This window comes from Phalacrocorax carbo, chromosome 8, assembly GCF_963921805.1.
Source record: "Phalacrocorax carbo chromosome 8, bPhaCar2.1, whole genome shotgun sequence".
NCBI classification, from domain to species: domain Eukaryota; kingdom Metazoa; phylum Chordata; class Aves; order Suliformes; family Phalacrocoracidae; genus Phalacrocorax; species Phalacrocorax carbo.
Window position 1 is genome coordinate 29,752,004 of NC_087520.1, and position 14,802 is coordinate 29,766,805.

At 39.8% G+C, this 14,802-nt stretch overlaps 1 protein-coding gene across 2 annotated transcripts in view; it reads right to left on the reverse strand.

Annotated features, from left to right (window-relative positions):
- The window catches only part of NKD1 (NKD inhibitor of WNT signaling pathway 1), a 112,202-nt gene that overhangs the window by 44,886 nt on the left and 52,514 nt on the right, over positions 1–14,802 (reverse strand). The gene's annotated exons all lie outside the window — the stretch shown is intronic.

Here is a 14,802-nt window from a genome sequence, read left to right on the forward strand (position 1 = left end):
TGAAAAACATACTATATGCAAAGTGTTGAGGTGTTAAGGATATGCATTTATTATCGTCAGGATTAATTTAAAACACTAACAAAAGCACAGAAGTTTTTTTTCAGGAAAGAAGTCAATCACTTTATTAGTGGTAGTCAATGTGTTTGGTGCTATTTTACAATGCTCTAGACATACTTCAGGAGAAAAATTTAATGGAGCTGAATAGATTGTACAGGGAAAAGAAAAAATGTTCATATTCAAATCCTTTTACAAAGCAGATTAATATTTAGCATTTCAACATCCTGTCAATCAATCAAGATACAGAAAACTCCAAATGGGAACGATAAAAGAAAAATAAGCCCTTCGCTACACCCAGAGGAATGTTATCACTTGGTTCCACCAACAAACACAAAACTTTCATATGCCAGAGGTCACCCAAGAAAAGCAGATACTAGACTCTGAGGAGCTGCCTGATCCTTCAGTCCCAAAATTAATGAAATTTTGTCAGGCCCAGTACGTCTAGAGCAATACAGAAGCAGATGCCATAGATATGCAGATGATCTTATCTCAGACCTAAAAAACATTTCTCTAATGGTGCTGAAGTAGTAATAAAGGCCATCAGTGGGATTTGGAGCTAATCCCATTTACAAAGAGCTTGAAGAGCATTCTTATTCTCTTATTAGCAGAACCTTCCAGCTCCAACCCCCATCCCAGCTAAACCAGAAGCAATGACAGCTCCCCTCATGTTTTGCCGGCTCCCATTCATTCAGAAGGATAGCTGCTGGATAGCTAGCCCAGAGACTCTGAAAATATCGTTCAGTTCATGAGCAGATACCCTGAAATAAAGTTAGAACTCACAGGCCAAATGGCTTTGAGAAATGCTGTCAACCTGGCCCTGAATGCTAGGATTCTGCACAGCACAATGTTGTTATAAAGCTATCATTCTGGATTTAGCTTTCCAAGAAGCAAATCACAAAAACCATTTTGTTTCCTTGAGTTTTTGTTCCAGTAGAAAAGGTCTCTTCTTTTGAGCATGTGCTGATTATTATCAATCATTACGTTAAAAATTATGGAAGAAATGGACAGTGAACAGAAAGAAGCTATTAAACGTTGACATAACTTTTATTTCTGCAAGACGACAGTCTTTCCAGGGGCTTGTAGAAGTTTGTTTGATCAAATTTCGCCATGCCATCATTTTCCATGAAGCTCTAAGAGCACACATTTGACTGCTCTTATAGATAATGAGATACATCGAAGTGACTACATAGGCATACATGGCACCTCTGCTCTCTCCCACAACGCTAAATATTTAAGAACTGTTTTGTTTGCAGTTTTGTTTTGTTTGTTTTTTTTTAATTTTTGTTTTGTTTTGTTTTTTACTAAACTCCAAATTCTGCTCCCTCCTGCTTTCTTGGGAAAAAAAATATGTTGACCTGATCAGCAAATATGCAATGGGTAGGTATGATCTTACTTGTGATGTACCTCTGACAACAAGACTATCTAGCTGGTAGCCTCATCTCTTAAAATTTTAGCTAAGCAAGCAATACATCTGGGTATCAAATGTTGCCAGTTAAAGTGATGTCATTAATCACATCCTCTACACAACCCACAAGTCATTAATTTTTAAGATTTTTCAGAAGTTGTCACTTAAAAATGAGCATACATTTGTTGATGCAAAACGTCCCATCGAGTAACTCAATGGTAGAGTGGAAAACAGAAGCATGGAACAGCAGTAAAGCATTAATATTCCTTATTTTCTCACTTTTAATCATTACACAGGTCTTACGTACATATGTTTTATATTCTACTCTAGCTTCACTCATTCTCTAGCTCCTAGTTATTTAAGTTTAAGTAGTAACTTAGTGCAAGCAAATTTCCAGTAAGTGTTTCCACCTTAAACCAAATTATTATAAATTACCAAATTCTAGAAAAGTGTTCTTATGATGTGGAACCATAATATAACTGTTAGCACATAAATTGGCAATCCATCCTGAAACTGATGAGGGCATCATTTGAACATTTTAGTGACACATTTAAGCACAGTTCCTCAGCTTGCATTCAAACGTGCTCCTCTGTGTAAGATTATGAGATGTATTATCTTTGATAGACAGATGTGTATCTGCTAAAGCTGTGGGCAACTCTAAGATTTTACAGGAAAAAAATGAAGGGGGGAAAAAACCGAAAACTATATAATTCATCTTATCATCATTAATTCTTCTGTCAAAAAAACTGCAAGAGTTACCTGAATATTTTTAGCACCACTGAGACAGCTCTGTCACAACCTGGATAAATACCAAAATGCACCTGCTTGAGAAGAGGATTCTGCACAGTGTATGTAAACTCACATTCAACGGAGCGGTACAAAAGCTGAGCAAGCATCAGAGAAAACAATTATGACCGCAGCTCGTACTGCATAATGGAGTGTTCTCCTGTACAAATTGCCTTAATGTGAATGAAATAGTGCATCTACTCCCAGTGACCCAAATTCAGAAAATGGCCTAGAGCGAAAAAAAAGGGTAAATGTGTAAAATGTAACTTGCAGCTGAAGAAATTCTAGTGGGAAGCAAATGCTATAGCCAGGTAGGAATATTTGACACTGGGGAGAAGCATGTTTGAGCACAAAGGAAACACAGGCTTGAGGGGATGAAAAGACCAGCAGCAGCTCTGCTGTTTGGCCAGCCTCTGCAGCATGGGTCTCCCCACACCCCACGCAGTTGCAGGAGCCCGGCCCATGGCAGGAGCGGTGCCTGAAAGAGCAAAAGCAGCAACATTTAGGTCATAGGTAGTTGTATATCGCTGTACTGACATGATGTTTTAAATCTCAACGCTGCATTTTCAAACTTGAACACTGAGTCATGAAACAACCAAAACCAGATGTACCCTGTGAAATACTATATAAATGAGGTCAGCGAGCACTTGAAAGAACAAAGAAAAGAAACATTTATGTAGAAGGATTATTCCATCATGATATTTCTATAGGTTGCTAAACAGGCACCCATCTAGACTAGGTGTCTCTACCTCACCAGGAGTTTCCCAGATAAATAAGTTGGCCTCCGTTAGCTACCAACACAAATCACACAGAATGACTAAGATTCAGGCTCAAACATCTGCTTCAAAACTCTGAACAGCTGGCTGCCTGGTCCGGGTAGAGAGGACCTTATGTCCCATAGACCCTTTTCTGATAGATGTTGCTGTACTCAGCTCAGATTTAAGTGGGTGGGGGTGGAGAGAAGAGTTAATTAGCACAACTCCCTTAGAAATGCTGCTGGGTATATACATACACAAAGAAGAAAAACAATCTTTAAAAGCCCCCACACCCCAGGGATTCTATTCAGCTGGTTACAAGTCAGGCAATCATCACTCACTTCCCACCTTTGCCATGCAATCAGACTCTGATGAATTCTAACTTGCTGGGAATTTTATTTTTTTTAACTCCAACTTCAGCCCTAACCACCCTGTGCAGTTTTCTTACTGATACAAGTCTGGAGACTAAAGGCCAGGCACTCACTCTGGGGCTTCCAGCTATTGACTTCCTTTTCACCAGCTATCTGAAAATGCTGCCATCCAAATCCTCACCCATTGTTCTGCCTACATTGCTTTATTCCTCTGATTCCTTTGCTGGCTCTCTTTCTGCTTCTACATTGAGGTTAATCTCCCTGTCTTCACCTTCCAGGCTCCACACAGTTGTATGTGCATTCACACCTCCTAGCCCTACCTCCTAGCCCCTACACCAACCGATTCCTTTAATCTTGGTCATCTTGGACTCTTTCTACCTGCCCTGGTTCTGCCTTTTCATGCCATGCTCCATGACACCCAGCAGCCAGCACATAAGACCCAAAGCTACAGAATGCAAACAGATCATGTACTTTAGCAACCCACAATTGGACTAACATGGTGTTAAATACAGTTTTGCTTTTGGTGTAAGTAAAGACAGCTACATCCATAGATGTATTAGATATATCAAATAATAACCTTTGATTTAGGGAGGTTTTCGTGACAACAAGCATATTTTTAAAGTTTGGACCCCCCTACTCCCTGTATTACATCACATTATGTTAATTAATATTTTTCTATAAGGTGTTGCTCTTATCAAGTAGAAAGAAGTTTGCTTTACCTCTCCTCTCTCAAACATCTCATTAAAATTCTTTGATTCAGCCTTAAATACTCAATTTTCACAATTTTTTTGGCAGAAAATATGCACACATTTCCAGTTTTAGTGACGTTCTTATCAAGGTATCACATCCACCACTTTTCCCAAGTAAAATGCATGTAAAATAACAAACTGTCAACCAAGAAAACTCTCCTCCCTACTTTTAACCATCTGACTGAAACATGTATGGTTTTTTCCTCTCTCTTTATTCTCATATTGATGCAATAAAGTTCCAGTACTTTTGGAAAGAGCAAAGTTGAAGAAACGTGTTTCACAACAGGTCTGCAAGGGACAAGATATGTGGTAACTCTAACATCTTGTGGAGTAGATTTTATAATGGTTTTAAGGCAGCTGCCAAAAAGAATGGTATGACATCTATGCACAAACTTCCATTCTTGAAGTAGACAAAAAACAATCCCAAGAGGTTCATGAGAATTAGAATGCCCTTTGGCCTTTCACCCAAACGACTGAGGGCTTTGTCGACTGCTGGGTGGTTATTCTGAATGCTTCAGTCTCACTTGCAGGAAACAAGTTTCCAAAATAAGTCTGATTTTCATACAGCAAGTCCTTAGGAAATTTTGAAAATCTAGTCTCCTGAAGATGCTTCAGAAAACCCATACACAACCCAAAACAGTCATTATTACTGTTTTACTTGTCCAGATTTGAAAAGAAAGAGGTAAAAGACTTTTTCAAACAACAATTGATGGGAAGAACCTAGTACCTCTTTGGATATCTAAAATTTCCCATGGACTAGAAATATAGCCACATGTAACTATGATGAACTCAAACCCAGCCTTCACTACTAGCAAACCTATTCACACCTCAAAAAAGGTTACCATTTAATTTAGGATAATGCAGGTGAGAGCAGATATTCAGTTATCTGAGGTGATGGTAATTCTTTACAAATACAGCTTTACAGCCAGACTTAAAATTTGAAAATAAAATACATACATAAAACATTAAACTGCTTGTGGTCAGGCTTACTTGGTGATGACATTTGGCTAGGTTAGCAGCTTCCATGCATACAAACCCATGCAGTCAAATATACATAAAAGCGGATGTGTTTGCACACAATTTTGTGTGATCACTACTTAGAGGAAGAAGGTAAGGATGCATTTTGGGGATGCATTTGGCTCTCTCCATATTGGAAATGAAGACTTAATATTCTCCTTCAAAAATACTTGAAGATCCCCCTTGTAAGCCTTTTCAAAAAAACAATATGCTTCTGTATTACAGTGTCCTATTCAGGACAAGAGCTTCCTTTCCTTCCCTGTTCATAAGTAATCCATATACCTAGGACTGTACACAGAAAGTATATATTCCAAGCCTCAGTATAATGAAATTTGAAACCAGGCATATACAATTAAGAGTTAAAGCATATTCCATACAGAAAAACACTATAGAGCAATACACATTTCTGCCTTGGTTGAAGCCTAATATTGTTTTTCCTACAGCATATTTTACCTTCTCTTCTGCAACCATAAGGTTTTACTTTTTGTTTTCAAGTTTGCCATTCCGGATAATTTAACAATAAAGATAACTCACCAGGATTCAACTATCTGTAAAGAATGTGTAAAGCAGCTCACACTTAGAGAAGAAGTCACAGTGACTTTAACTTTTAGACCAACATTAAAATATATATTGCAACAACAATAATGCAGTTTGTTAAGCAGAAGCAGCAAGCTCAACTTCTGTAATGTTTTCTTTCTCTGAAATAAGAACCTGGTGCTCTGTGATACATTACAGATGGTTTTTTTCACCCTCCACCATGCGTGGAAGCTTCTCTGAGATAAAATTTCTTCATAACATAATCACAGCAGGTAGAGTTGTTAAGAAAACACATTTCTCCTCTAAGATCTCTGATAGATGATCTTGGACGGATTTTCCTGCTGCAGTTTGGGATTTTACTGCCTTTATCTGCCATGATGGCCTCTGTGTCCAAAGTTACAGACTTCCTAACAGAGACGTCAGAACACAATGGGTGTAGCACAACAGATACTGAAATTCATCCTTTGGTAACTTAGCACAAAGTTCCTGCTAGTATGCCAGCTCAAAATCTATGATGGTGAAGCACACAAATGCATTCCGTTCAGCTGCCTCTGCTCTAGGAGCAGTAACTCCCAGCCATCACAATATAATACTGTTTGAAATCACTGCATCTATATCTACCAATTTGTCAGAATTGGAGCCCCTGCAGTCCCATCTCACAGAAAGTGACTGTAGAGCAAGTCCAGCTGCTGGTAAAATACTGTGAAGATAAAGACAGGATAGCAAAAAAACCCAAACAAACCACAAAACACAAAAAACCAACCAAACAACAAAAAAATCACAAACAACCAAACAAAACCCCCCACCCAAACCGCTTACTCTCCAGTCACAAAGGATTGTGGACTATGAGAGGCTTATGAGGCAAAAAATATCCTCAGTATCTTTAGATGCCTGTTACAGACCCTTAAATGGGTACAAGGAGCAGCTGTATTACACGCCTTTGAGGATAACCCATCCATAGGAACATGAAGATGAGGTTGTTGAGGAAGTGAAAGTGCAAAGCAGATGGACACTTACATAAAGCCTTCATGATGAGCATCTGAATAAGTAAGAAAGGAAGCATGGTACTTTTTGTTTCAGGTTGCTTTCAACATGCAGCTGAACCTCTTTGTCCCTATCCAACACCTGGACCAGGCTTTCCAACAGTATAAAACACAAATCCTTTCTTCATTCTTCTGATATATTAAGCCTATGAAAATCGGATAGCAGCAATACTGAAACATGGTCTTTGCAAGTAGCTTTTTCATCTCTGCTGCAGTGGGTAAATAAGCATCCTCTTTTAGTGGTCAGTAACTGCAACATGCATTCAACAAAAGCTACCAACCTCCTCATTTAACTTGAATCATAAGATTCCTATGTGCTGTGGAAGACATGCATGCTCATAAATATACATTTATTTATATCCTGTATAAAAAAATCTATAGAAGAAAAAAACTACCCATAATAGCTTAAAATACTATGGACGTGCTTAATATTACTTGTAGCTAGCAAAAAAGCATTAGCAGATAAAATTATCCAACGTACATTAAGACCTGTAGAGAGTCAGAAGACCCATTTAGGGGACAGTTTTGTTTAGATCATTCCAGTTTCAAGACAGAACATTACTGTTTCTATGATGGTTTTACCATGGATTTCATGGATCTTTAGAAACTCCTGGTAGGTGTTGCCAAATGACATCTTCCATTAACACTATTATTGGAATTCTGGATCTATTATGGATTCTGCTTTTTAAGGTGATAGGGCAAGGCACAGTTTTTCAAGGACTTCTGCCAGATAAGAGATTATATAATTGAAAGCAACTATGAATTAGACGTATGGATTCAGCAGTTACTTTCCAACTGAAGGGTCCAACCATCTTGGACTAAAAATACCATCAGTCTTTGAGATTAAATAGTACTGAAACAAGAAATTACTGCTTTTTGCTATATTTAAATTCACTTTGAAGCTACTTCAGAAGGATAAATGAATTCACTCTACAGATTCAGCTATTTACCTTACTTTGTTCTTCTAGCTATCCTCTGATCTCTTTGCTGATTGCAAAATCAATTGTCCCATGTCCCCCAGGATCTTATCTCCAACACAGATTATACTGATGAACAAGTTTAAGTAAAAGGAAAAGGACAAATCTTTCAGCCTGGAGAAGCTCAATAACTCCTCCAAATTGCTTATTTTGGGCTTCTTCACCTCAGCAGACAGATGGGCATAGCTACATAATAAATCTGTTCAACTTTCTTTCCTGATAGGTTCGGTTATAAAGAAATTCTTTAACAGACAGACTTAAGTGTGCTGAGATGATGTTTTTTCACCCAGGCTGGGAAACAAGCATGCAAAAAATGACTACAGAGCTTGGCTACAGGATAACTTGTTCATTTAAGATGCGATCACTGAAATCAAGTGTACTCTTTCCACTGACTTCAGTGATCATTACAGCTTTAACATACTGCATTCTGAACCTTTCTTGTGATAATAGCCTGTGTCTTCCTACATGGCTCAGGTTCTCATACAGCGCAAGGGCTTAAAGGTCCCCTAGAATGATAATCAATGCTCCTCTATTATGTTTGTAGCTCTAAGTCTTTTCCTGCTCATGGATGACGTATATTTATGCAGCTGGAGGAAACCTGGATTCAATAACTGCTCCATCACAGACTCACTGTGTGTTGTAGGGTAAGTTACTTAAACTTCTCTATGATTTCATTTTTCAACTGTAAAATGGAATTCTTGATGCCCACCTTTGCAAAGAGCTCTGAATCCTCAGGACAAAAGCATACCCTGCCAAACAATATTACCTTGTTAGGGAGCACAGGTGTGTAACCCTGGACACACATGCTAATGTTGATCCATAAATCTGTCAACAGGAGGTGCTGGCAAAACAGATGGTTCACATTCCTTTTAAAACCACCTCTTTGTCCCCAAAGCCCAGGTATGCCAACTAATCATTTTATAACTGGTCGGGGTTTTAATGGGCAAGGAAGTCACAGAGAAACACAATGCCACCAGCGTTACGGCTAAAAATGAAGCCAACAAGAGGAAAAGATAGACATAGAGGTTTCTTTTACTCTTCTCTGCTCTGTGGCATGTAGGACAAACACTGTGAGGCTCTGCAGGAAAAGATAAAAGAAAAAGCAGAACCCATCCCCACACATTCCTGTAAGTAGTACAGCATCAGTGATAATGCCTGAATGCTGATTGATGCTGCATACGTAGAAACAGACACGTTTTTTAATTACAGGCAATAAAAAACCACAGACACACACCATTTAAAAATCTGATTTAGATGAACAGTTGCATGTTGACCCACAGGATCAGAAGGATTACAAGCAAATAAAAAGTTTGTTTCTAAACTTTTTTTTTTTGTTACTTAAGAGTTACCTTTATTACAGGAATTTTGATTCCCCATCTCAATAGCTGAAAACTGAGCACATGGCATTTTCCTTTAAAACGTTTCTGTAGCAACAAGGGCTGTGGCAAGGCTTAGGCAGGAGGCTGGGCAGGCTCCTGGGAGGGAGCGCCTGCGCGGGCGGCTGTGCGGGACCGTCTGCCACGCACATTCCCATTAAAGGAATCACAGGGCCAGAGGACCACATCAAAGCCTCGGAGTTTAGCAGATTTCCCCTTTCCCTCCCCCTGAGTCTTTGAGACGGAGACTTCATACTCTAGAATTTAATATCTTTTTCCTCCCTCCCCCCATCAGCGCCTTTGTCTGCATCTCTGTTCTCTAAGAGCTAACAGATGTTGATGCCATATAGTTTCAAAGAAAACTTTTGATGCCCACATAACTCATTACAGCTAATATATTCCAAGAATGCTTGTAGCTCAGGAAACACTGGGGTGAAAAAACAGAGGAGAGGGGGCAAATGGCTACGCTGAATAACCCTTGAGAGAAAATATAGTTCACTTCAAAGTCATCAGGGAATTCTTTGACAAGCTCTTTCTTCCGCAAAACACAGAACAAATTCAGTTGAGCCTAGAATTCCCAAAGGAAAAAAAAAATAAAACCAGAGCCTATATAAATGGCAAAGCAGAGGGAAGTATCAGAGAGGTTGCCCGGCTCACCCAGCAACAAAGCACAGGATTCTTGAGGTTTGATATTCCCAAGCAACCTGCACTGTGCCAGGGCACAAAAGCACTGCTGAAAAGCAGAGACTGTCAACAATACCAATACAGACAGCACTAAAAAAGCTAACCCCATCCCTCTGCACAGAATGAATGCAGACAGCGATGAGATGCTCAATTCATGAAGCACTTGAATTCAGCCTTACAACATAGCAGGAGGACATGTCACAAATGTTACAGTGATAGAGAAGAAACATTTGCTCATTTAGCAAAAGCAGGTGATTGCATTTTTCAGGGCAGGCAGGTCCCTATTCTTAGATGTTTTCTAGGGTTACAACTAGGATGCAACCCTTCACAAATTTCTCTAGCAGGTCGCCTCCCCTCCCCTGCTGCTTCAGCATGCAGCTGCATCATCCTTTCCATTTGGTGAGAAACCTCCAGGAGTCACAAGGAGTTGGTAGGGAGAAGGGTTGAGAAAAGGGGTGAGGGTGAGAATGCGATTACATCAATTTCCACAGCAGGAGGATCAGATTGCGTCATTGTACACAACTTGGGGCCCGCTCTTTTATCCCTGATTCAGGCAAATTTCCCATTGAAATCAGTGGGACATCTGTCTGTGCAAGGACTGCAGAACTGGGTATTCTGTGATCACAGAATTAGAAAGCAGTAGGAAGCCACACCTGGCAGCACCTCTCTCGGTGGTCAAATCAAAACAAACTAAAACCTAACAACGATGTTGAATTCCTTCTCGCCCTCATACACAAACTCCTAAAAAACAAGCACTCCAGTTATTGTATGAAAGTCTGTATAAAGTTCTTACCAGTGAACTGCAGGTTTCACACAAAACAAATAGCAATGAGAAAGAAAATACTATAGGCGGGGCAGAGGGAATCCATCCCACTACACAGTTGTAGGCATCTCTCATCTAACAGTTAAAATGTAAAGAGTTTAAAAGGTTTTAGACAAACAGGTGTGTTCTCCTGCTTGGTTTTTTTTCAGGGATTTAGATGGAAGAGGGGGAAAAAATACAAAAAGTCTACTTCTGCAGCGGCAGTAACACATGGTCTCTTTTTCAGAACAGTTCAAATACAAACCACAGTACTGTAGCACAATATGCAGAATTATTAGTTTTTCACTGCACCACATTTTGCATCCACTTTCATCTGCATAAAAATTTTCCTTGTAGCAGCCCAATAGTCTACCAACTTCAGCTGCCGCTACTCTTATGCACACCTTCTTTCCAGAATAATCATCCCCCAAACACACTGGCAAACAGCTTAGGAAAACAAGAACTAAAATCTTCTATCAGAGTTTTTCAGGATAAAATGTGATTCCTTGTAAAATGATTCCTTATTATCTCTCCTGCCTCACTGTTTGGGGATGCATCATGTTCTCTAGGGAAAAACAAGGAAGGCGTCCTCAAGCCTTTCAGCTTTATAAGAAAAATACCATGTTACTGAGGTCATCCACCACATTTCAGGATGGCAGAAAACTTCAGCAGAGAGCAGACAGCAGAGCTGCTCAGGCAACTCAAATCTATTCTGTGGACTTGGAGATTTCCACAGTGGCAGAGTGGGGCCGAGATGGAAGAAGTCAGGAGAGGAGACAGGGGTCAACACGGAAGTAGAAAACATAGAGTCCTTATTGCTCAAAGCACAGAATCAGAAGATTTCAAATTCTATTCCATATATTCAAAAGCTTACCAAACTCTCCAAATAGTGCACCTGTATGATCTGGGTTCTAAATATCCTCAAAACATCCCAACACATCCAGACTAAAAGGGCTGTTCAGTGTGCAGCAAGGCTGCGAAGCCCTACTGGAACCACTTGTGCCATACAGCTGTGGTGGCTGCACTGTGGCAACACTCATCTCCATCAAATGTCCAATTCTGAGTTACCGGGACACAGCACTTAGGCCAGGAACTGCCTTTGGAGTATATTGTGTGTTTTGCTCATGTTTTTTACAACTCTCAAATGGCATATTCCAGTACGGGCTAATTACACGCTCTGTCTCACATATACCAGAACAGAGTAAGTAAATATATAATATAAAATAAAGGCGATGATCCCGTTTTAGTTTCAGCTGAGTCCTGTTGGGACTATTTTTTGACAGCAAAATAATTTGTCCTTTAGGATGAAAAAATAGCAAATGATAATTAGAAAATAAAAAACAAAAACACAACAAAACCTTAGTAACTATTACTTAAAGTGGCTATTGGCAGCAAGAGCTAAGTTTCTCCAGCATAAGATGAAGCACAGCAGCAGCAGCAGCACGACTGAGGCTTTACATTAAAAAACAATAGGACTATGATCTGAGGTTCCTCCAAAAGCTGGTGATGCTTTGCCTAAATAAAGACTTAGAAATCTGCGCCTATAGCAATACTCTTGACTTTATACCATGTTTCTGCTTTCTATACTCAAAACATGAACTGGACAGAGGAACTGATACATTCAGCTTTAGTTACCTTGCTGGACTCTCTCAGCTGTTACTATACACTGAAAATTTACATCCAATAGGCTAATTGCTTGTATTCAAAGAATGAAAGAAAATTAACACAAACAACGTATCTCCTCTCTTCTCACTAGGCACAACTGTTAACTTCAGTCAGAAGAGTCTGTCAGGCAGCCCAGATTGCATCAACAGCTTCATAAGCTCATGACACACCAGCAACATACCACAAACTGTTGCCCAAGCCATCCTGGCAAGACATGCAAGCCTTGATTTTGATCCCATTTTTACCCTAGTTTCACATTTCTAGCTGCAGTGGAACAAAATCAGACTGGCTGGAAACAGAATTGTGCCTTTACCTCTTGCTGGAGCATTCAGGACCAAGTCATTTTAGAGTCAGCTATAGCATCAATATTTATATCAAAGTAGATATTTTAACTTAAGTTGAAATCTCCTTATGTTTCTTCCACAAGCAAAATATTAAGAACCCTGCCCCAGAGAAAGATGAAAGGAGCCAATATGCCCTTTAAATTACCAAGCAAGCCTGGGCCTTAACTCCTTTTGCAATGGGAAGTCAAAACGTCTGACTTCAATCAGTTTGTATAAACCAGCTTTTGTTTTCCCTTTTACCCAAATGACTCCACTCTTAAGGATTTATTGTAACTGGATTGCTTTTCTACCCAGCAGGGAGCTGTAGCACTAGCAAAGCTGTTCCACACAGTAGGTTTTCCGCTGATTGAATTTCTAGACTTTCAGCTCTTTGGAAATGTTTGCTCTTGTACAAGCTGTCAGAGGGAAATTGTGTGCAGTCGATTTTGTCTCAGCTGAAGCCAAATAGCGTTCCATATGCAGCTAGCCAATGCAGAACTGAAAGAAGGAGGATCAATCAAATTGCGAGGAAAAAAAAGGTCTCAGAACAAACAAAAAACCCTAAAGAAACAAACCACAGAACAAAAAAGGGCAGGGGGAAGCAGATGAGAAAACCACTTCTGCAAATAGGTGCCTTCAAAAGAACCAGTAACATCCTTTCTTAAAAGGGAAGCTTTTAAAAGTTTTAAAGGTCAGTACCATGGTCACATCACCCCACAGTGCAGCAGACCTGCCACAGCAAGCACTGGAGTAGCCAGGCCTTTTACACTCTCTACACGTGCTTCTGCCTGGCTTCTGTGTAGTCAGGAACACAGGCTGGGAAGATGTAGGAAGCCACTGAAAAGCACCTGGTAGAGGGTGATTTAACAAGAAGGATTTTTCAGCCATCATGTTCTGTGTATCTTATCAAGACTATACAGTCACCTCCACTTCGCATACATCACAGCCATTATCTTGCCACACACATGACCTAATGGTTCAAATTGCTGTCTGCACTTGAGGTTTTATTATTTAAAAATCTAATAAATAACAAGGCCAGAAGTGCAAACAGGGGCCAACATATCCAAAGAAATCAGAAGCAGCAAGCAGAGATTAAAACATCTGTATTAAAGATCCCATAAAAGGATCTTAGTATAAGCAACACTTGATCGTGGTCTGGTCTGTAATAGTTCATACTTCTAACTCAAATGCAAGGACAAATTTTGGTTCTAACTGCATTACAGGGAACAGAAATGCTTTTAGGCATAAGCCGATACTTCCAAATGACACAGTAACCAATGAATGTGACAGAACTGGTGAGTATTAGATTTGGAGCCTCTGCCCTGCCAGCCATGGGTAGATAAGACACAAGCTTTAAGTATACTATAATATGTCCAGGAGTAATTCCACTGACACCAGGCACACCATCTTGATTCAGTATGGAGGTGTACATTTTGATGACCCTGTGTTAGAAAAATTGTGCCAGTACCACCTGGTTTTCTTTTTAAAAAGTAATTACAGCTAGTGGCTCATTCTTTTTCGACATGCAGTGAAAATCACAAAACCACACAACAGGGTTTTTGTTTTTAAATTACCGAGCTTGACCTTAAAAGACTCTTTAGTGCTACTATTTTGTATTGTTCAGGACTCATCCTTATGTGTAAGTTCAGTGAGTGGCCAGACAGTGCAGCAGTATCCATAGTAATCACTAACTGTCTGCAAGGGCAGTCACTACCTGTGTTAAAGATATAATTGAGAAAAGCACCTTGCAAAAAGTCTCCCTTAGAGCATCCAAAGTGTCTGCAAGAGCAACTGGTGCAGAGTCTCAGTGAAGGCGCAAAAAGTGAACTTTCAGTTTACTGTGCACTGTCTTTCCTCAGAAGACACTTACTATGCAGTGAGAAGAGATGACATCTATCATGAAACAAATAATGATAATGAGGATTTTGCCACTATTATTCCCCAGTCAGCTGCCTTCTATTAACAATGGTTTTCTCTCTCAGTTCCCACCCTATTTCACCTGTTAAGTGTAGGTCAGTGATTTTCCTGCTGGGAGTCTGTTCAGACATGCTTTCCCAACTCAGTACACTGACAGCCTGACATTCGTGTTCCTATTCAACAGTGCACCTCAACAAAGCCCTGAAGATGAAAGGCAATATCCTGGCTCCAAAGTCTTCTGAAGGGCCACTTGACTGACGAAGGCATTTACACCATGTTTAATGAACCTCATTATCGAAACAGTCATCTGCTCATGCTAGTCACTAGAGTTTCCTCAT